General features: G+C 42.6%; 1 protein-coding gene and 2 pseudogenes across 1 annotated transcript in view; 1 reads left to right on the forward strand and 2 right to left on the reverse strand.

Annotated features, from left to right (window-relative positions):
* Positions 1–22498, reverse strand: part of LOC120936263 (protein eva-1 homolog C-like) — a 583492-nt gene that overhangs the window by 391059 nt on the left and 169935 nt on the right. The gene's annotated exons all lie outside the window — the stretch shown is intronic.
* Positions 1460–7074, reverse strand: LOC120935201 (annotated as a pseudogene).
* LOC120935202 lies at positions 17230–18066 on the forward strand (annotated as a pseudogene).

Genomic DNA, 22498 nt, shown 5'->3' on the forward strand with positions numbered 1-22498 from the left:
AGGTTCTTTACTAACACAAAGCCAGTTCACCCTGAGGGAGCATGTGGCTGGGGGAATTTATATTTTACTGCCCCCTCCCCCATTCTGGCACCCAAGGGTGGCTGACATCAGCCAGCATGGTCTGCAGATGGGGGCCCATCCCCAAGTGAGAAGGGGTCCCCCAAAGCAGTGTCCTATCTTCACATCACTCCCATAGTGTCCTCTGCCCCCCTGTCCCATAGCAAGCTTCCTGTGCCCCCAAAGCTGCTGGCTTAACCCCCCCCCCCCCCAAGAACATTAAAACAAAGAATCGTCACAGACAACGATCAGGTTTAAAAAAATTCTTTATAAAAAAGAAAATGCTAAAATTGATTGCTACTGCCAACATCTCCACATTTTTTTCAATATAGACATTGAGAGCAATCAATATTCCATCTTTACAACTACATGATTTTTAAAAGACAAGTGCCTGTTGAGGCTACGGTGAGAGCGTGCTGTATCAAGAAGGGTCTCGCTCCAAAACAAAGGAAGCAAATTTTAGCCACACACACACACCCACACAGTTTTTTTTAGGCTAGTGTGCATGGAGCCAAAAGCTTCAAACAAATGCAATTGTTAAAGTCCCAGTAGATAAAATACATGACAAGTCAGCTAAAGTTAATTGATCGCTACCAAAAAGGGCATACAAACTAAAGTTGGGCAGCACAGTGGTGTAGCGCGTAGCACTCTCGCCTAGCAGTAAAAAGGGTTGCCAGTTCGAATCCCGACCAGGACACTACCTGCCTGGAGTTTGCACTCCAAAGACATGCTGGAAGGTTAATTGCTTCTGCCTAAAATTGGCCCTAGTATATGAATGCGAGTTAGGGACCTAAGATTGTAAGCTCCTTCAGGGTAGGGACTGATGTGAATGTACATTACTTTTCTTGTAAAGCTCTGCGTAAATTGACGGCACTATACAAGTACCTAAATAATATTCGAGATAAAAACATGCAGAAATGTCCATTCTTTTCTTTACGCCCCTCTTTTTTGCTAGGAACATGAAGGTCTTCCACATGTTTCAAACCTCAAAATAATCAACCCTGTTCTCCCTGAATATTACTTGCATGAAAAAGGTGACCACTGAAAAAAGAAAACAGATTGCTTTGTTTTTTTTTGGTGATCCATACACCCTTCATCTGGGGGTAAATTGAATGCTGCAAATCAGCATAGCAGATTCCTTTAACACAATTAAAGCCAATCAACAATAAAACCACTATTGAAATGTCTCAAAAAGGTTTGTCATATTTCAGTTAGGAATTCCAGAAATAATGACAAAAACACTGTGCCGCCACAGTTGGCTAGGGGTCTGGATTACATGCATAGCCAAAAATTGGTGCACCTGAAGCTGGACAACCTCTTGCTCATGGACAAGGAATGCCACATTGTCAAATTGTGTGACTTTGGCCTATCTCGGTCTTTTGGCAGTATTGCGATTTCAGTGTCACATATCTAATCTGTCCCCAGAGCAGTGTGCAATGAAGAGTGAGTATTTGGTTGTGACAACAAGCATAGATTCCTGGGCTTTTGCAGTTTTGTGTTGCTCTAATGAGCGACTATCCCTGGGAAGGTGCTGTGGCAGATGAGATGTACCGGGCCTTCCACTGCTGGCAGAAGAGTGCCTATAACATTTCTCTACCAGCTCACTGTAAGAAGTTGACAAAAGAAGCACTGAACATGTTCAACAAATGCGTTGGAGGACCTTGAAAAAAAATAAAAAAAATAAAAATAATCCTTTGTTCTTTGCATCTCAAACTGTATTAGTTATAGAATTTAAGAATTCGAGGTGGATATGACAGGACGAAAAACACAAGATGAACCCACAGAGGAAGCAGTGTATGAATCTTCAGAAGATGAAGACAAGGACATGGAAGCGTGAGCTTGTTACAATGCAGGCCCAGGAATCCACCAGCACACGTTGGCATATTGTATCACTTAACTCTAAACTACAGTTGCAAGTTTTTATTTTTGATGTTTTAACCAGGTAGTTTACACTTTCCCACACACCCCTAATTTTCTGTGAAATCACACACTTAAAATTTTCTACTTTCTGTTAGCCATTTTGGTCTGTAACCCCATTGTCTCTTTGTACCATTATAGTGATAATCATTTTACTTTCTACATGCCTTGAATCTTTTAAAACAAATAAAAAAAAAAGCTTTGTAAAAGATGTTTAAACTGCCGAAAGCTTCATGAAACTATTTTACCTTCCCTGTGCTCCTCAATAGGCACCTGGTTAGAACCTCACAATTGGCAGGTAGCATCTAGTTTTATAAAAGACGGCTTAAAAATGGTTTATAAAAGAGCATTTAAAAAATTTACAGCACAGAATTTATTTTTTGCTCACAATATTCTTCTGAATGTGCTTTGAATGTAAATTCCTTAGAACTGCCCCATCCCACTTTGAATGTCTTAGCCCTCCATTAGTGTTCATTACTGTGCTTGACTACCCTTTCCCCTCAGATCCCTAAATAACCTTATATAGCTGCCAGAGGGAAGCAAATGGGAATATTATTGTGTTACTTTCAGTGGTTGTAAAAGCTCAAGTTTTTTTACCTTCATGCATGAAAGTAAAAAAACTTGTGTGCAGCAGCCCTCCCCCCAACCCCCAGCAATGTACACTAGAGCCTTGACTCTCCTTCCTCATTGGCTGAGACAGAAATGGGAGCCATTGGCGCCTGCTACCATCAATTACAGCCAGTGAGCCAATGAGGAGAGAGAGGGGATGGAGCCAAGCCACGGCTGTGTGTGAATGAACAAGCTCGGGAGCAAGCTTACTTGGGTGACCCCATAGCAAGCCGTTTGTTCCGGGAGCACTTGGCAGGATGGAAAGGCCAGGAGAACTGGCAGGGGACCCGAGTAGAGGAGGATCCCGGCTGCTCTATGTAAAACCACTGCACAGAGAAGGCAAGTATAACTTTTTACTTTCCTTTAAAAGATCACTAAGCAACAGCTCAGAGGCTGCTGACATCACATCCAAAAAGGCAGAGCCCAGCAGAAGTCCCACGGCTTTGGGATACAGATGAAACTCGAAAAATTTGAATATCGTGCAAAATTTAATTTCACTAATGCAACTTAAAAGGTGAAACTAATTTATAAAATGGACTCATTACATGCAAAGATAGTTCAAGCCATGATTTGTCATAATTGTGATGATTATGGCTTACAGCTCATGAAAACCCCAAATCCACAATCTCAGAAAATTTGAATATTGTGAAAAGGTGCAATATTCTAGGCTCAAAGTGTCCCACTCTAATCAGCTAATTAAGCCATAACACCTGCAAACGGTTCCTGAGCCTTTAAATGGTCTCAGTCTAGTTCAGTAGGAATCACATGGGAAAGACTTCTGACCTGACAGTTGTGCAGAAAGCCATTGACACCCTCCATAAAGGAGGGAAAGCTTTATAAAAGGCAATAGCAAAAGTTGGATTTTCCCAAAGTGCTGTATCAAAGCACATTAATAAAGTTATTTGGAAGGGAAAAGTGTGGAAGAAAAAGGTGCACAAGCAGCAGGGATGACCGCAGCCTGCAGAGGATCGTCGGGAAAAGGCCATTCAAAAGTGTTGGGGACTTTCACAAGGAGTGGACTGAGGCTGGAGTCAGTGCATCAAGAGCCACCACACAGACAGATCCTGGACATGGGCTTCAAATGTCGTACTCCTCTTGTCAAGCCACTCCTGAACAACAAACAATATCAGAAGCGTCTTACCTGAGCTAAAGAAAAACAGACCTGGTCTGTTGCTCAGTGGTCCAAAGTCCTCTTTTCTGATAAAAGCTAATTTTGCATCTCATTTGGAAACCAAAGGACCCAGAGTATGAAGGAAGAATGGAGAGGCACACACTGCAAGATGCTTGAAGTCCAGTGTGAAGTTTCCACACAGTCGGTGTTGATTTGGGGAGCCATGTCATCTTCTGGTGTTGGTCCACTGTGCTTCATTAAGTCCGGGGTCACCACAGCCATCTACCAGGAGATTTTGGAGCACTTAATGTTTCCTTCCGCAGACGAGCTCTATGGGGATGCTGTCTTCATTTTCCAGCAGGACTTGGCACTTGCCCACAATGCCAAAAGCACCAAAACCTGGTTCAATGACTGTGGGATTACTGTGCTTGATTGGCCAGTAAACTCGCCTGACCTGAACCCCATAGAGAATCTATGGGGCGTTGCCAAGAGAAAGATGAGACTGAACAATGCAGAAGAGCTGAAGGCTGCTATTGAAGCATCCTGGTCTTCCATAACACCTCAGCAGTGCCACAGGCTGATAGATTCTATGCCACGCCGCATTGAGGCAGTAATTGCTGCAAAAGGGGCACAAACCAAGTACTGAGTACATATGCATGCGTCTACTTTTCAGAGGTCTGATATTGTGCTATGTACAATCGTTTTATTGATTGCATGCAATATTCAAATTTTCCGGGATTGTGGATTTGGGGTTTTCATGAGCTGTAAGCCATAATCACCACAATTATGACAAATCACGACTTGAACTATCTTGCTTTGCATGTAATGAGTCCATCTAATTTATTAGTTTCACCTTTTAAAGTTGCATCAGTGAAAAAAATACATTTTTGCACGATATTCTAATTTCTCGAGTTTCACCTGTACATGTCATTTGCTTGAGTAGCAATGATGGGACTGAAAAATAATGATACGTTACAAATTCCGCCTCTTTACAGTACCAACATCTATACAAAACTAGGTCTATCCTCACCATATACCAAAAATTTGGGATTCTCAAGGTTTGAACAATCAAGGTGCCAACAAATTACAAATTTATAATAGCGAAGGCCCAGGTATTTAGACTTTGACCTTAGTTGCAAGGGTGAATTCTACCATATATATTTTTACTTGGAGAGCAACAATGAAACTACCAGGAATGAGCATCATAGGTCCCCATGGAAATCAGCAATTAAAGCCCAACGTAATCCAAAGTGTATTTTGTTTGAAATAAAGAGTGTGGAAGGGTTAGAACCTTGCTCGGATTTCAAATCCTCCATTAAGGGGATTTGCCCTTACTTCCTTTCAAGGCAGAAACTCCAATAAAAAAAAAAAGAAGGACACAGAAGACTATTGCAAGGTTTTCATTGTGGTCACCACCTTTCTATCCTAGTTCTTGAACAGGCATCATGAGAGCCAAGAATAGAAGAATAGAAAAGCTCCCCAATGGTGGACAGAAGTAAAAACCTGACACGATCCAAAAATAAAAGTTTAAGCTGGAGTCAAGTTTACATGACTGAACATTATATCACCACAAAAGACTTAAATTTCTGGAAATACAGAAGCGGGCCCAAGGTGACAAATGTGACTTGACTGGGGGGTATATCGTTTTATATTGACCTATATAAAAATGAAAAAAATTTCAGTGAACATTTGGTGGTATATAAAAAAACAAAAAAACAAACACACACACACACACACACACCCCTAGTGAAAGACAGCAGATGCAGTCATTACTTTACATAAATTAGGATTTTTGCATATTTATAAATTTTACCAAAATGTATTGCTCTCATCAGGCTTTACTTTCAATCCAGTGAACCCACAACTGCAAGCACTTCCAGAGTAAAAACTGGAGTTTTTATCATAATCCTTCTGATGAAGCTGGTCTTAATCCAAAAATGCTAGATTTTTCTCTATAATTTTCTCAGAAGCACTTCATGGTCATAGCCAAGATGTTTGATGCATTTCAATAACAGTCCATTACAAGTGTTATTGATAATGTACTATGGCGCCTGGTTGGCAATGACTGCATCTGGGAGCAAGGATGGATCACACAGCATGCTATTCAAGACAGGTTTTGCGAGTTGCCTGCCCACCCTGGTCTTGAAGGAAACTCTAGGCTAGCTAGGTTGAGTAGGACTGGTACTATTGAGTCTGCCTCTGCCTCCCTCATTTAAGTACCATTTGTAGTAAAATTTCACAGTGTATGGATGTCAGGGCACAGACCTTTTACGGTCACATTCCCCAGTTGGCTCTGGGTGGAATTGAACCTAGGACCTATCCATTATAAGTCCAGCTCTTTGCCTCTGAGCCACTGCTCAAGTATTACTTTGCTTGCTGTCCATTGGAGCCTGGTTCTGAAACCTGTACTTCTGTGGACCAATCAGTGGCCAGTGCGGCCTATTTAAGCCAGCCCCTTCCCCTTTGCCAATTGCTGGTTCGTTGTCAGCTTTACCCTGTGAGAGAACCTTGAAACCTGAATACCCTGACCTGTTTGACCCGGATTGGACCTTGACTATTCTCTGCCGTCTCCTACACTTGACCCCTGCCTGCTTATCGGATTTGCTGTTGTCTCCTGCCCCTTGACCTTGGCTTGCTCTCACGGACTTCCTCTGATCTCCCCAACTCCTGACCCACGGCCTGTGACCCGGATTTGCCTTGTTTCCTGTTGGTCCTGACAATGGATCATGATGCGTTTCACGAGTCCTGTAGATGCATGCTGCGATGGCTCTCATCGAGACATTACTTTTAATCCAGTGAATAACCTGATCACCCACAGCTACTGGCACTTCCAGAATTAAAAAAAAAGTCTGGAGTTTTATCATAACCATTTAGAAGCAGCTGGTCATCTGACAATACTAGATTCTTCTCCATCAGTTTTTACTCTCCGAAGCACTTCATGTTCATAGCCAATAGCATGTTTGTTATGGACCTTTAGTGGATTGATAATGCCAGATGCTGTCCTTGCCAACCAATTACAACAGTGCATCAAGGATGGATCACACAGCATGCTATTCAAGACAGGTTGTGGGTGGTTGTTCTACCCGATCTTGAAGGAATCTCTAAAAGTGTGTGCATTGAAAACTGAAGAAAAATCCACCTCATTAGCTAGGTTGAGTAGAAGGGTGCTGTTGAGTCTGGCACATGTCATGCAAGTACCATTTGTAGCAATATTCCATTGTCTGGAGCATGATGCCTTGCATGAGTCTTTCATATGCTTCTAGTACTCTTGGGAAGAGGCTCAGCAGAGTGTACTGTGATTGATGGGGAAACTTCAGCTTCCACATACAATGCCGTGTAGGCTTCAAAGTGTTGATGAAATAGGAAAGCTTAGCCAACATCGTCTCTCTCGCCAGATGTGCAATTTATTCATTTCTGTGGCCAAACCTAAAGTCTTAAAATGTGTATACAAAAATCAGGCAGGCCCTTACACAACATAGTTGAAAGTAAATCTAAAGGGATATTGGAAATTGTATTACGTGTCACTCACACATATACTAGGGCTAGTGTAGACAGGAGCCAATTAACCTACCAGAACGTCTCTGAAGTGTAGGAGAAAACCCACACATACAGGGAGAACATGAAAACCCCAGGCATGTAGTGCCATGGATGGGATTTGAACAGACAACCCTATTGCTGACAGCCAGAAGTGCTGACCACATGAATTCACAATGTAAATTTACTGAAGATCTTTATATTTTCCACTCTTCTCCCACTGCCATTATATCCAAAATGAAAACCACTCAAAAGGCAGAGATAACCTAAATGCAATTTTTGTTATGTATTACAATGTTCTTCCAAGATTGAGTATATTTCATATTAAATACACCTGATCTACAAAAAAGGGAAGTGGGGGGTGAACTGCTCAATGGTGGTCAAAGACTGAAGTAAATCGTTGACACTTATCCAAAACTAAAAACATTTCAGTTGAAGTGAGGTTTAAGAGATTAAACAGTGATATCACCAAAATTTGGACATATGATTAAAGGATAGGAAATACAGAAGTGGACCCATGGAGATGTGACATGGTCAAGTACATGTAGATATACTGTATCAGGTCAGGTCAGCAACCTTTTTCTACTAAAGGGATGGAATTAAATGTATGCTTATGTAGCACTCTAAAGTTTAGGCAGTGCCTTGGCCAATTGATAGATCAATTGATTTCACCTCAAATCTGGAATTGCTGAGGCCTATCTCGAGGACATCTGTCTGATAGGCTTGCTAAGGGCCTATCCAGAAGCAAGAGAGAAACGTAGGGTTGGGACTGCGGCTTGTAGTCCAACCATAAGTTACGGTTCTGCTGGCCGGAGAACGTGTCGTGGTCAGAGATAGAGGGGAAGCTGTCACCACTAAGGGATCATCCACCTCGTTACCAGGGACCACTATTCTCACCAACCGGGGACGGTGAAGAATTGGGAAACTTCAGCAGGCGTCATGCCAGAGACCCAGCCAGCGAAGGCAAAGCAGCCTTGTGTGTTGAGAAGGCCAGTGGGGGTGACACTTCAGTAGTATCTTGGATACCAAGCTAGGGACCCAGCAGGGATGGGGGGGGGGGGTGACGCTTGAGCAAGATACTGAGTGAGAAGGTTGGAGGAACTTAGAGATCCAGTAGCAGTGGAATAGCAAGTCTAGTGAGAGACTGGGAGCTCAGTTGAGTGAATAACTACAAATCGGAGATTGTAGAAGTCTGTCTTCCAATTAACATTGCAACTACTAAAGGGTGTTCTGACCCTTTAAGGTTTACCTCACTTTAAGGTGCATCATGAATACAAAGCCAGTTCACCCTGAGAGGGCATGCGGCTGGGGATTCAGATTTTACCGATGCCAGCATAGTCTGGAGATGGGGTTCTTGTCCCTAGGGGAGAATGGGTCCCTGTCCCCCAGTGAGAAGGGGTACCAACAGGGTCCCCCCTATTGCAGTGTCCTGTCCCCCTTCTCATCTCCATAGTGTCCTCTGCCCCCTATCTCCATAGCACATATCCTTTGCCCCCATAATGCCCCCCCCTCCACACACACACACAGTAGGTAGAACTCTCCTACATTACACAGGTGTTGAGCACAGCGACAAGCGGCTAGCAACACAGGGATGGATGGGGGCGGGAACCACTGAAGTTAACCTTTTACAACAGGCTGCGTTAAACCATTTACTAATGCTAGCCTCATAGCTTAAAAAAAAAGCACAATTCATGTTGATTGGAAAAGAAGTTCCACTTTAATGACTAGAGAATAACTAGATTATTGCTTTATAAACCTGGAAAGTTCAGAGATTTTGGAAAAAAAAAAGGTAGGAGGCTTTTGAGACGTTTGAAGGGTTCCTCATTAGCCTCGCCATTTTTGAAATTAGTTTTTTTCAGAAAGCCAAAAAAGAAAAAAAAAAATGTAAGCACAGAAATAACCATCAGAATTTTTATTTTATTTTTTACAAAAGATTGCGTTTTTCCAAGCAAATGGTGAAAATCCAAGGCCCTTGAAAAGTGAAGGAGAAACTGAATTCTTTATCCAATTACCTGATATAATATATGTGCAAGCACAGATTTATTGGGTCAGTATAGAATGAAAATTAAATCACTGTATGGAAACGTACTAAACTGATCACTTTACTATAGTTTCCACCCATCTGAAACTATAGTAAAAAGCTCTTACAACAGTTGTATTTTTTTAATCATCACACTCAGTTTGATGGAAGGGCATGGCCGTGGATTCTCAACATGTGGGTAATAAGCCCCCCCATTCTTGTTTACTTTACAAATATGAACAAATCCCAGATATCCAGATGATTGGTGTATCCACAATTTCCATTGACAGTTGCAAAAGTGTGAGTAGGGGGGCACTTCATGTCTAAACACACCTTCATTGACAATACAGTCTGTTTAATGCATACAGAAAAAAAACCTTCTATTCCCTTCCAGACAGACACTTGACACATCTGCTACATTCATTCATATTTTTTTTAAACAAGTAGAAGAGGGAAAGTAAAGCCATGTACACACCGTACAATCCAGCAGGTTGCAGATTTAAAAAAAAAAAAAACACACAAACACACACACCCGCCAAGAGCCGCTGTCCTAACCATGTGAGGTTAGTCCATTAATCTCCCCCCACAGAGTTATTGTGTTCTGATAGGGGACCCCCGCCAGAACCCACTGATAAGCTTTCTTTGCCCATTGGCTGAGAGCACTGATCAGGACTCGGTCATATGCAGTCTTGTTGGACAGATCGACACACACCAAGCAGAATGTCAGCTGTTTCTTTGAACTGGCAAATGTCTCGACATCCTGCCCGTGTGTACAGGGTTTCGTTTTAAAATATACCAGTTTTACATTACATTAAAACCCACACCAAAGTAAAATGTGTAAACCCAACATTTTTTTTTTTCCCCATTTAAAAAGTTTATTAAAAGATCAGAGTTGTACAATCTAATGCTCCCATTACATTCTGGAGCAGAGAAAAAAAAAAGGAGACAAAAACGTACAGTACATCTTAAAGGGGAGTTCCACCCACAATTTCACTTTTTAAATATAAATACCCCTGTAATACACAAGCTTAATGTAGTCTAGTAAAGTTAGTCTGTAAACTAAGGTCCGTTTTGTTAGGTTGTTAGAGCATTTAGTTAGTTTATAATCTAGAAATAGACCGTGGCCATCTTAAGTGTGGGCATCATGAAGCCAGACTGTATGACTTCCTGGATTTCAGCCTTGCAGATCTCGCACATGCTCAGTGCTGCACAAGCGATGTTTCAGTCAGGTTTCCATAGCAACGGGAGTGTCAGAGGAAGTTGCCGACCCTTCTCTATGCAAATAGGCTATTTGCAAGGACTGCTGGGATACATGATGCCTATCCCAGAAACCCTTGCGAATAGCCTTGTGACTTAATGGCCTAGGCTAATAAGGAGGAGGAAGTAATGAAGGACTACAAAATAAAAGGTATTTACAAGCAACAAAATAAATAAAAATTGTCCATTCTGAACACTATGAGATTAGGGCATGCAGCACAGACAAACATCAAAAATGGGTGGAACTGCACTTTAAATAGTTCAAATTGCATAGGATATAGAAAAAAGAGAGAAAATAAATAAATAGATGAATATAAATATAAATAAATAAGAAGACCTTTACTCTCACTCAATATTAAAGAACTTAACCTACCCAACCTTGTTTAAGCAATTCTGAAGAGAAGGGAGAATCCGAACTAAGCACTTAACCCAAAAGTCTGATCCCACACCCCTAATGGGAACAAACTGTGCCGGAAAAAAACTTAAATTTTAATTAAAATCCGAGCCACCAAAGCAACAGGACTAGCCACGCAGCTCTAGAAGACCAGAAAATTCAAGAGCTGTGCAGGCGTCTACGAGGATTTTTTTTTTAAAATGTTTTACAAATGACTCCGGTGTCCCAATAAAACCCAGGGCCTCCCTACTAGTATAATTCAGAGAGTAAAGAATCCTATGCATTCCCATGAAATGTGCAGAAAAATATTTTTTCTCCTAATGAAATCTTCATAGATATACTGACTGCTAATAAACTAGCATGGTGAACAGAGAAACAGGGAGGAGAAGAGAAGGTACGTGAGATAGAAAAAGAGAAAATAAAATGGAAAGAAAAAGAAGATCATAGAGTTGATTGCCAGCTGATGTGTCAAATGTTCGTGGAGGGTGTCATGATTCCCGATGAAAGGGAAACCCCCACATATTTGGCCCAAGGTTCCCATATGGCCTCAAATAGATTAGACGTGTTTAAAATAGAGCTAACCATTTTTTCCTGAGTCATGACCCAAGATATCCTCCTCTTAGCTGCCAAAATAGACTCTTGGTGGTTTCCATGCCCCTGCCAAAGTAGTTTTTGCGCCCAGAAGCATAAAAGTTATTAATTTCTGCGCGAGTTTAGAGGCCCGAGGGACACTAGTCCCTAGCAGTGCTACTTGTGGGGATTTCTCCACAGGAACACCCATAACTTTTCTGATGAGACAAAAGATCTTGTTCCAGAACCCTCTGATTTTAGGGCAATCCCACCAAACATGAAGCATGGTGCCCTGGGCTTGACTATCACGAAAGCATAGAGGGGAAGCAGTTGGAAACATTGACTCCAACCTACTGGGAACCATCTAATCAATACCTTCAGATTGGCCTCTATCAAAGATGTATTAATCAATCCTTTAAAAGCTCTTGTTCCTACCTTATGCCACTCCTCCAGGTCCCAGGCCATCCGCAGATCTCTCTCCCACGCCTCCATGTATGAAAATTTAGAGGAGACCTCAGATAGTGGCGTGTATATTATGGAAATTCCTCCTTTGTGTTCCATCATTTGGTAGCACCAACGCTCATAACTGGTGAGGGCTGGGGGACAGGATTTATTATTCCAAAATGACGACACAAAGTGAAAAATTTGAGAGTACCTTAACTTCTCAGGTAAACCCAACATTTCGTATTCCCAATATGTTCCTGTTGTACCTTGTACACTAAATAAAATAAAGTATCCTGCTTTGTATTGCTTACTTTGTGTGAAAGCAGCCTAAAAAGACGATTTCAATTCATAAAGCGTATCCAAACACACCAAAACATATAATCTTTCATATGAAATATAAAGTAAACTCCAGCCCAACGCGCTTACTATATGCTCCAACCTCTCCCTTTTAGGCCAGGTTCACACTGATGCAGGACACCACATGCAATTTGCACATGAATTGTACCACATTCCTATGCGAATTACATATGGTGTCTCTGAGGTGCGATTTCAGCCATTGATTTGTATGGCTCAAATCGAAACGCGTCTCCACCAAACTCGTGCAGGACCCTTTTTTCCTGCACCAGAATCATGAACACCCATGCAATCCAATTATGCAAGTCGCACTGCATTTTTGCAAACCGATAGCGGGTTGACATGTACATGCACAGGTTGCAATTTTGATGTTGTGTGGATTTAGAGCATCTAGCGTGAACCAAGCTTTGATTTTGTACAGTATGTGTAACCAAGATATACATGTATCCTGCACGTACTGCTTCATTAATACAGGGGGATAACAATTTACCAGCCATTACAATCAGGGATTCCAACTTTATTCCTCAATCCCATCAAAAAGTATTCATAATCTGCAAAAACATTAACATTTTACTACATTATTCATCTTCAACTGCCCATAGACAAAAAAATAAAACTAGTTCACAATCAGATATGGAGACAACCTAAATTCTGTGTGGCACCCAAAACATGGGTCAAGACTTAACAGGGAGGAAAAGCATTCTGACAGGTTACAAAATCTTGACACACATTAGACACGAGGAAGAGGAAGACGACGACGACCCGGTCAAATGCTCGGCCCATAGGCTATAAAAAAATTCTAATGTTGATCGACTAGTAATAATTAATAAATATAATTATTACTAGTCATACAACATTAGAATTCTACTATAGCTACCTTGTAGGCGGAACATTCGACCGGAAATGTACGATGTACAGTTTCGCTGCTCCATCGAATATTCTTTGAACATTCGACAGACACCATAAGCCTTCAATGAGAGATTCAACCTTCCATTCAGATTTTGGGGTGAATGCAATGCAACAAAAAACGGAATAAAATTTAATTTCGGGAATAACTAAATAAAAAAAATCGGACGAAAAAGAAATTCCAAAACAATATTTCAGTGTGCACATGTCTAACAAACATTTTGCCCCCAATAAGAGACTGCACTGGCTATCTGCAGCATATTAACCCCCTCAAATCTTATCCATAGGGCTACACATCAAATGGCCACCAATTCATGCACGTGCTTTCAGCAAAAAAGCTATGGGACTACTTTGGTCATTCCTGTACATCGAACCATCTATGTCTATGGACAAATACACACACACACACACACACACACACGTGGCATTGCAACACCATCATATCCATTTTCACTTTTAAAAATATTTGAATTTTAAACATTTCTTCAGGATTAAAATCATAAGTCTATGGGTAACATTTTTTTAAACAATCAGGTAGTTTGTGTTCTAAACTAGGGTACCCAATTTAAAACTAGAAAAGAGACAGGACACTATGGTGGAGAGAATGTGGCTGCTCACCCCGATAAAAATGATGAAAAGAATTTTCCCAAATGGGGTTATTGCGCAGCTCAAAAGGAAAGAGGTAATACCATGTAATAAAAAAGTTGTGTTTATTCACAAAAATTGGGTAGCATAAATGGATGGAGCATGAGTTGTATCAAGTACACAAACAGCGTTTACATAAATGTATAACAAGCAGTACACAAACAATGTTTATACAGTCAAAAATGTGCATTGTAGTAAAAACAATCTAACGAACGTTTCGACCTTTGAAGGTCTTCTTCAGAGAGTTTGTGTGGCTGGAAAGGAACATATAGTGGTTAGACATCTCATGATCATAGTTTAAGTAATAAGAGATACATTGTTGGTTTTACAAAAAGCCCTTTGGCTAGAGGAGCAGTGTGCAAAAGGATGTAATGAAAGCAAAAAGTCAAAAAATTAAGCAAATTCGTTTGCAACATTGCAAACAAAAGTATCTTAAATACATTTTTTAATTTTTAATTTTTAGTTTTTAATTATTAATTCCTTTACCTTGATGATGTGTCTCAATGATGTGCTGCAGTCCAAACGGCAGCATCAGGCGGTCTAATAAGGATAGCTTCCATCCCAGGCAGAAAAAACATTAAAAATTAAAAAATGTATTTAAGATACTTTTGTTTGCAATGTTGCACACGAATTTGCTTAATTTTTTGACTTTTTGCTTTCATAAACACAACTTTTTTATTACATGGTATTACCTCTTTCCTTTTGAGCTGCGCAATAACCCCATTTGGGAAAATTCTTTTCATAACCCAATTTAAAACTTCCTGTGGTCATAAGTGCTTGATATTGCATAAGTGTATTACTGAATATTTCTAATCTGGGTGACCCAATCATTGACTTTCAATTGTAAAGACTGTCTTTATGTACAAGGCTTGAGAATCAGAAGTGTAGATTGTATCAGATACTGGATGTAGATATCTCCCCAGTCATTGTTGCTAGGGTTGTCCCGATACCGATACTAGTATCGGTATCCGGAGCGATTCCGAGTATTTGCGGGAGTACTCGTACTCCCGCAAATACCCCCGATACCCAAATAGAATACTTCCCCCCCCCCCCTCCCCCTCCGCCGCCGCCGTGACGCCGCATCCCGCCGCCATTCGCCGCATCCCCGCTGCCGCCGACTGTGTCATACGCCGGGAACATTACAGCTTTGAATAGCTGTAATGATTGGCGCCGCGCATAGACACTCCCCCTCGCTTGGGTGAACTTTCCAATCCCGAGCGAGGGGGAGTGTCTATACGCAGCGCCAATCATTACAGCGATTCAAAGTTGTAATGTTCCCGGCGTATGACAGTCGGCGGCAGCGAGGATGCAGGTAAGTGGGACATGGATACATGGGGGGGAGACGCTGGATACATGGGGGGGGAGACGCTGGATGGGGGGAGACGCTGGATACATGGGGGGGAGACGCTGGATGGGGGGAGACGCTGGATACATGGGGGGGAGACGCTGGATACATGGGGGGGAGACGCTGGATGGGGGGAGATGCTGGATACATGGGGGGGAGACGCTGGATGGGGGGAGACAATGGCTGCATGGGGGGAGACAATGGCTGCATGGGGGGAGACAATGGCTGGAGGGGGGGTGACAATGGCTGCATGGGGGGAGACAATGGCTGCATGGGGGGAGACAATGGCTGCATGGGGGGTGACAATGGCTGCATGGGGGGTGACAATGGCTGCATGGGGGGTGACAATGGCTGCATGGGGGGTGACAATGGCTGCATGGGGGGTGACAATGGCTGCATGGGGGGTGACAATGGCTGCATGGGGGAATACATTGCTGGATGGGGGGGTGACAATGGCTGCATGGGGGGAGACGCTGGATGGGGGGAGACAATGGCTGCATGGGGGGTGACAATGGCTGCATGGGGGGTGACAATGGCTGGATGGGGGGAGACAATGGCTGGATGGGGGGAGACAATGGCTGCATGGGGGAGACAATGGCTGCATGGGGGGAGACAATGGCTGGATGGGGGGTGACAATGGCTGCATGGGGGGAGACGCTGGATGGGGGGAGACGCTGGATGGGGGGAGACAATGGCTGGATGGGGGGTGACAATGGCTGCATGGGGGGTGACAATGGCTGCATGGGGGGTGACAATGGCTGCATGGGGGAATACATTGCTGGATGGGGGGTGACAATGGCTGGATGGGGGGATACATTGCTGCATGGGGGGTGACAATGGCTGCATGGGGGGAGACAATGGCTGCATGGGGGGAGACAATGGCTGCATGGGGGGAGACAATGGCTGCATATGTGGGGGGACATCGCTGCATTTGGGGACACATTTAAAAAAAAGTATCGGTATTCGGTATCGGCGACTACTTGAAAAAAAGTATCGGTACTCGTACTCGGTCCTAAAAAAGTGGTATCGGGACAACCCTAATTGTTGCCATCCATGTCTATCCATTTGCCATAGCATCATACATTGCACCAGAAGTGACTGGTTGGGGGGGGGGGGGGGGATATCTGAACCAAGTGAACAAAAATCAGACGCACACCATTATAGTTGCTCAATGCGAACATTAACTCTTTGTCTCTACTATAGAAAAATTTAAGAATCAAGCTCATGGAGATATTGCTTTCTGCCTTAGGTAATTACTAATGTCACTTAAGAGGTTGTAAAGGTTTGTTTTTTATTTTCTAAAAAGGTTCCTTTAAGCTAGTGCATTGTTGGTTGTTGGTATATATATATATATATATATACACACACACACATATATATATATATATATATATATATATATATATATATATATATATATATAACACAACAACTTTAAAAAACTCAATTTCGGTTATGTCATTGGGAGAGGAGTGGAACACAAAAAGATTTCCATTGTGAATTCACATTTGTTAAACCACATAAAATAGAAACCACCCCATCTTTTCTTAAAGCTGGGTACATACCAATTTTTTTATTCAACCCAGCGGCTAAACAAAAAAACCTGACAATGTTGTACCAACATAAGCGATTACGGCAATCTCCCCACTGTTATTGTGTTATTGTGGTCAGACAGGGGGACTGCCTCCCCTCCGGCACTGATCAGATTGTGGTCCTATGCTGGTTTTCCAGCATGCCTGTTCTATAGACTGTACACGGGCCAAAAAACTTCCTGTTCCTGCCAAACTGACCATTCTCAGCAGATTATGCCAGTGTGTATCCAGATTTTCCAGGATAATGTCTTGGGCCCTTTGTATTGTGGTTTAATTGGATGTAAATAATCCAGCCTCAATGGATCCAGGAATCTTTTAAGACGCTAATGCAGGTATCTAGACACTTGACCATCCTCCATCTCTAGACAAATGGTCTCGCCTCACTGTCTGAACCCTTCTATAAAGTCTGATGCTCTCCTGCATCTTCAGTTAATGAAAAACTGCTGAGTGAATTGCACATTTGTGGAGCGAAAGATGAAGCTAACCAAGGCACAGTATGAAGAGATTGCTGGTTTCATCAGCACATTGAAGCCCACGCGGCAGTGTATGAAGAAGCTGAAGGAGAGGTTTCCCCATCTATCACAGTCTACTTTGCTGAGCATCTTCTCCCAGGAGTACCAGAAGCTGATCAAAAGGACTCATGCAAGGCATCATGATCCAGACACACTGGAATTTTACTAAAGATGGTACTTGCATGACATCGAGGCAGACCCAACAGTACCGGTCCTACTCAACCTAGCTTATGAGGTGGGTTTTTCTCCAGCTCTCATTGCACGCATGGTTTTGGAGAGATTCCTTCAAGACCATGATGGGCAGCCACACACAAAACATGTCCTGAATAGCATGCTGCGTGAGCCATCATTAATCCCAGATGCTATCCTTGCCAACCAGGTACAACAGTGCATTATTAATGACTGTTGTAATGGACCTTTAGTGGATTGCATCAAACATGCTATTGGCCATGAACATGAAGTGCTTCTAAGAGAAAAACTGATGGAGAAGAATCTAGGATTTTTAGATGAAGACCAGTTGCGTCTGAAGGGTTATGATAAAACTCCAGACTTTATTCTGGAAGTGCCGGCAGCTGTGGATGGACAGGTTATAAATTGGATTGAAAGTAAAGCCTCCTTTGGCAATGAGAGCAGTCACTGTATGTATCTACAGGAGCAATTCTGGAGCTACTGGAACAGATTTGGGCCTGGCCTAGTGATTTACTGGTATGGATTCATTGAGGAACTGGACTGTAACCAGGAGCGCGGCATTCTATTGAAGGACACATTTCCCACCGATATTGTAATGCTGAGTAGCTGACCAACGTGAAGTTCCCTGCAGGAAAAGTTTATCCATTCAACCGAGTTCTGGCCGACTACATTTTCCAGTTTAAAGGGGTTGTAAAGGTAAAAAAATGTTTTCCCTAAATAGCTTTTTTTACCTTAGTGCAGTCCTCCTTCACTTACTTCATCTTTCCATTTTGCTTTTAAATGTTCTTATTTTTTCTGAGAAATCCTCACTTCCTGTTCTTCTGTCTGTAACTACACACCGTAATGCAAAGCTTTCTCCCTGGTGTGGAGAAAGCCTCTTGAGGGGGGAAGGGTGAGCAGGAGTGTCAGGATGCTCACTAACACACAGCTCTTTTCTCTATCTGCAAAGTAGAGAGTGTTTTGACACTCCTGCTCGCCCCCTCAAGAGGCTTCCTCCACACCAGGGAGAAAGCCTTGCATTACTGTGTGAAGTTACAGACAGAAGAACAGGAAGTGAGGATGTCTCAGAAGAAAAAAGCAAAATCGAAGGATGAGTGAAGGACTGCACTAAGGTAAAACAAGCTATTTAGGGATTTTTTTTTTACCTTTACAACCCCTTTAAGCATGTCATAGAACGATTCTTTCCTGGGTGATATGCATGAATATTGTATTATGTCTGGAGTGATTGGGTGTTTTTTGCAGCAAATGTATATGATTTTATCTGGCGAAATGAAAGCAAAAAATGCATATATTACTAAATGTAATTAGATGGGGAATAGGCACAGACTGAGCACTTTTCAAGTGCAGTTGCTCCAGAGCTTAGTAAGTGAGGGGAAACTTTGCCAATTTCCCTCAACCAATCATGTGCACATTGTTTTTAAAAATTCCTTGCATACGATTGGGTATTTTGTAAACTGAAGCTTTCGCTCAATTACTAAACTCTAGAGCGACTTGCAAAGTAGACAGACTAGCAAAAACTATTCCTTCATTGAGAGAGATTTTTTTTGCCATATGTGTCCCATTGGGGAGATATACCTTCAAGGGGTTGTAAAGGTACAATTTTTTCCCACTAAATAGCTTCCTTTACCTTAGTGCAGTCCTCCTTCACCTACATCATATTTCGATTTTGCTTTTAAATGTCCTTATTTCTTCAAAAAAATCCTCACTTCCTGTTCTTCTGTCTAACTCCACAGTAATGGGAGGCCTTCTCCCTGGTGTGGAGTGTCGTGCTCGCCCCCTCCCTTGGACTACAGGAGAGTCTGGACACCCACTAACACAGCTCCTTTCTCTATCTGCAACGTAGAGAGCGTCCTGACTCTCCTGTAGTCCAAGGGAGGGGGCGAGCACGTCACTCCACACCAGGGAGAAAGCCTTGCATTACTGTGTGGAGTTACAGACAGAAGAACAGGAAGTGAGGATTTCTCAGAAGAAATAAGGACATTTAAAATTAAAATCGAAGAATGAGGTAAGTAAAAGGAGGACTGCACTAAGGTAAAGGAAGCCATTTGGGGGGGGGGGGGGGAATTGTACCTTTACAACCTCTCATTTCCTGTCCTATAGCCAAAAACAGGAAGTGAAACGGAAATCTAAATCTAAACGGAAATCCCAACAAACTGAATCCCTTGGGGTCCCAGTGTCCCCAATGGAAGATTAACCCTCCATTATAGTTCTGGGGACAACTCCATTTGGTATTTTCTCTTTCAATAATAGTAAAACAGGACACATAAAAGGGGGTTAATCTCTCCAACAGGGGCACAGACAGCAATAAAGATTTGACAGGTGTTCTAATCCATCTCTACTATCCAAAACTTAAAAGTTTTGCCCGTAGTTCTACTCAAGTCAACCCCAATAATTCGGTTTTTCCATATTTAGGTTTAGGCAAAGACTACTCAATTAGCTATTCTCGATTTACATTCCTAGAAAACCTCATGCCTGGACCACCAATTTCAACTCATGCATACATTTTCTTTGGTAAATCCCTCGTAAAACGGAGTTAAGTTGATGCACTAAACTAGGATTTTTGAGATAAATTGCAAATAATGGTAAATTGACATTTTCATCACAAGCGATAATTGGGGGAAAGGGTGTCCGATCGCCCAATACTGCAAGCGATGTGCTTTAGTGAATGGAGCTTATTATATGTCATGCATAGCCCAACCTTTTTCCAGTTCTAGTAGAAAACCATTAGAACCACTGTCAAGTCTGTTTTTACTGCCTGTGCCCCATTAGGAAGATTTGTTCACTTCCTGTCCTTCAGACAAACAAAACTAGTAAAATTCCCCCAAAACGAGGAAATGCCACCAAGACAGCAGCCATTTGTGGAAAATTTACATTCACTTGTTCTGTGACAAATAAAGTTGTTGATGGTATTTAATCACCACTGTTTTTTTTTTTTTGCCAAAATAAAACAAAACTCTAGACAGCCTCTTTTCTTGAGGCCTGAAAATGCTAGGACATTACAAATAACCCTAAATTACCCCTTTTTGGAAGTAGACAGTCCAAAAGGTATTTAGGAAGACTCTTTTCACACCAAGGCAGTTTTCAGGCGTTTTAGCGCTAGAAATAGCGCCTGAAAACTGCCTCCCAAGTGCTTTCACAATGGGGTAGTGCGCTTGTGGGATGTTGGTATTAGTCCTGCAAGCAGCATCTTTGGGACGGTTTGGGAGCGCAGTATATACAGCGCTCCCAAAATGCCCCTGCCCATTGCAATGAATAGGCAGCGCTTCCAAAAGCACCTGAAAAGGGAGTTTCTGAAGCACTGCAACTTGGGTGCCTTTAACCCCTTCTTGGGGGTTAAAAGTGCACTGCTAGTGGCCGAAAAGTGCTGCTAAAACAGTAAAGCGCTGTTAAAATGAGCGGCAGTTTACAACCAACGCAGCCATGGCTCAGTGTGAAAGTAGCCTACGAGGCATGGTGAGTTTTTTTAAGTTGTAATTTTGTCACAGCTTTTCACAATTTTTTTTTACTACACACATGCCGTGTACAGACGATTGGAAAATCCGACAACAAAACCGTGGATTTTTTTCCGACGGATGTTAGCTAAAACTTGTCTTGCATACACACGGTCGCACAAATGTTGTTGTCGGAAAAATTCTGAACACCAAGAACGTGGTGACGTATGAAGGTACTATTAAAGGGAAGTTCAATACCAGTCGTGTTAGTAGAAGTTTGGTGAGCGACGATTCGTGTTTTTCAGTCCGTTACAGCGCGACGAATGTGCCATCTCCATTACGAACGCTAGTTTTACCAGACCGAGCGCTTCTGTCTCGTACTTGATTCAGAGCATGCGTGGAATTTTGTGCGTCTGAATTGTCCACACACGATCGGAATTTACGAGAACGGATTGCGTTGTCGGAAAATTTGAGAACCAGCTCTCAATTTGTTGTTGGAAATGCGACAGCAAATGTCCGATGGAGCCTACACACGGTCGGAATTTCCAACAAGCTCCCATCGAACATTTGTTGTTGGAATTTTACGACCATGTGTATGTAGCAATACGGTCACCAGTTCAGCGTTACAACCAGTGCCGATCTTGACCTCCCTGGGGCCCTAATCAAAATGGCATGGCACATTAAAAATGAGAAGTGGGGGGCGCTGACGACACATTAAAAAAAGTTGAGAAGCGGGGGGAGGGGGTGTTCTGCTGTCGGAAATGACTCAGCCAGCGAGTTTAGAAGCGGGGTGAGGGGGCGAAAATGACTTCTCACCAGGCGGGGCCTCTAGTAATTTGGGGGGCCCTTCGCAGCTTTGCAGGGCCCTAAGCGGCTTGCATAGTGAGCCTATAGGGAGGATCGTCCCTGGTTACAACTGGCGTGGCAGTGATCAGGTACAATATAAATACATTTTTTTTCTCACACACTGACCAAAGCAATACAGTGTTCCCTATAGTGCAGCATTACTACGGCAAGTGATCCGGACACACACACACACACACACACACACACACACACACACACACACACACACACACGAGAATTTCATTGGTAATAAGCAACCATTTTTACTAAATTAAACTGGTTCATTGAGCATCGGTTGTGATTGGCCAAAGCTAATCACATAGTAGAGATGAGCTGTGATTGGCCCTGTCTGTACCATAGGATCACTGATCAGCTAGCAACACAATTGTATACAATGGATGGCATTAAAGGAAGCCAGCCATTGTTAACATTGTCATGTGTTGTGCTGTGATCACATGGCACTGGCAGCAGGCTAGTACAGTGATCAGTCATTTGTGACAGATTGTGCCAATGTGTGGCCCCGCAACTGCATGAGGAAAATTCTGGGACATCATATGACATCTTCCCAGAACAGTATCCAAGCCTGACAGTCATTGTCCTGTAGGCGGGATAGGAAGAATTCTTAGGTCAGCAAATGCAGCCCTTATAGTACAGGTTTCCAAAAACATGTGAGACCAGGACATGAGGGGAGAGAAGAGCTGCAGACAGGAACAGGGCTAATTGATTGATCTCTTGGGCAGGACCCAAAGGATGCCCATCAACAGA

Source organism: Rana temporaria, chromosome 4 (genome assembly GCF_905171775.1).
Source record: "Rana temporaria chromosome 4, aRanTem1.1, whole genome shotgun sequence".
Lineage (NCBI taxonomy): Eukaryota > Metazoa > Chordata > Amphibia > Anura > Ranidae > Rana > Rana temporaria.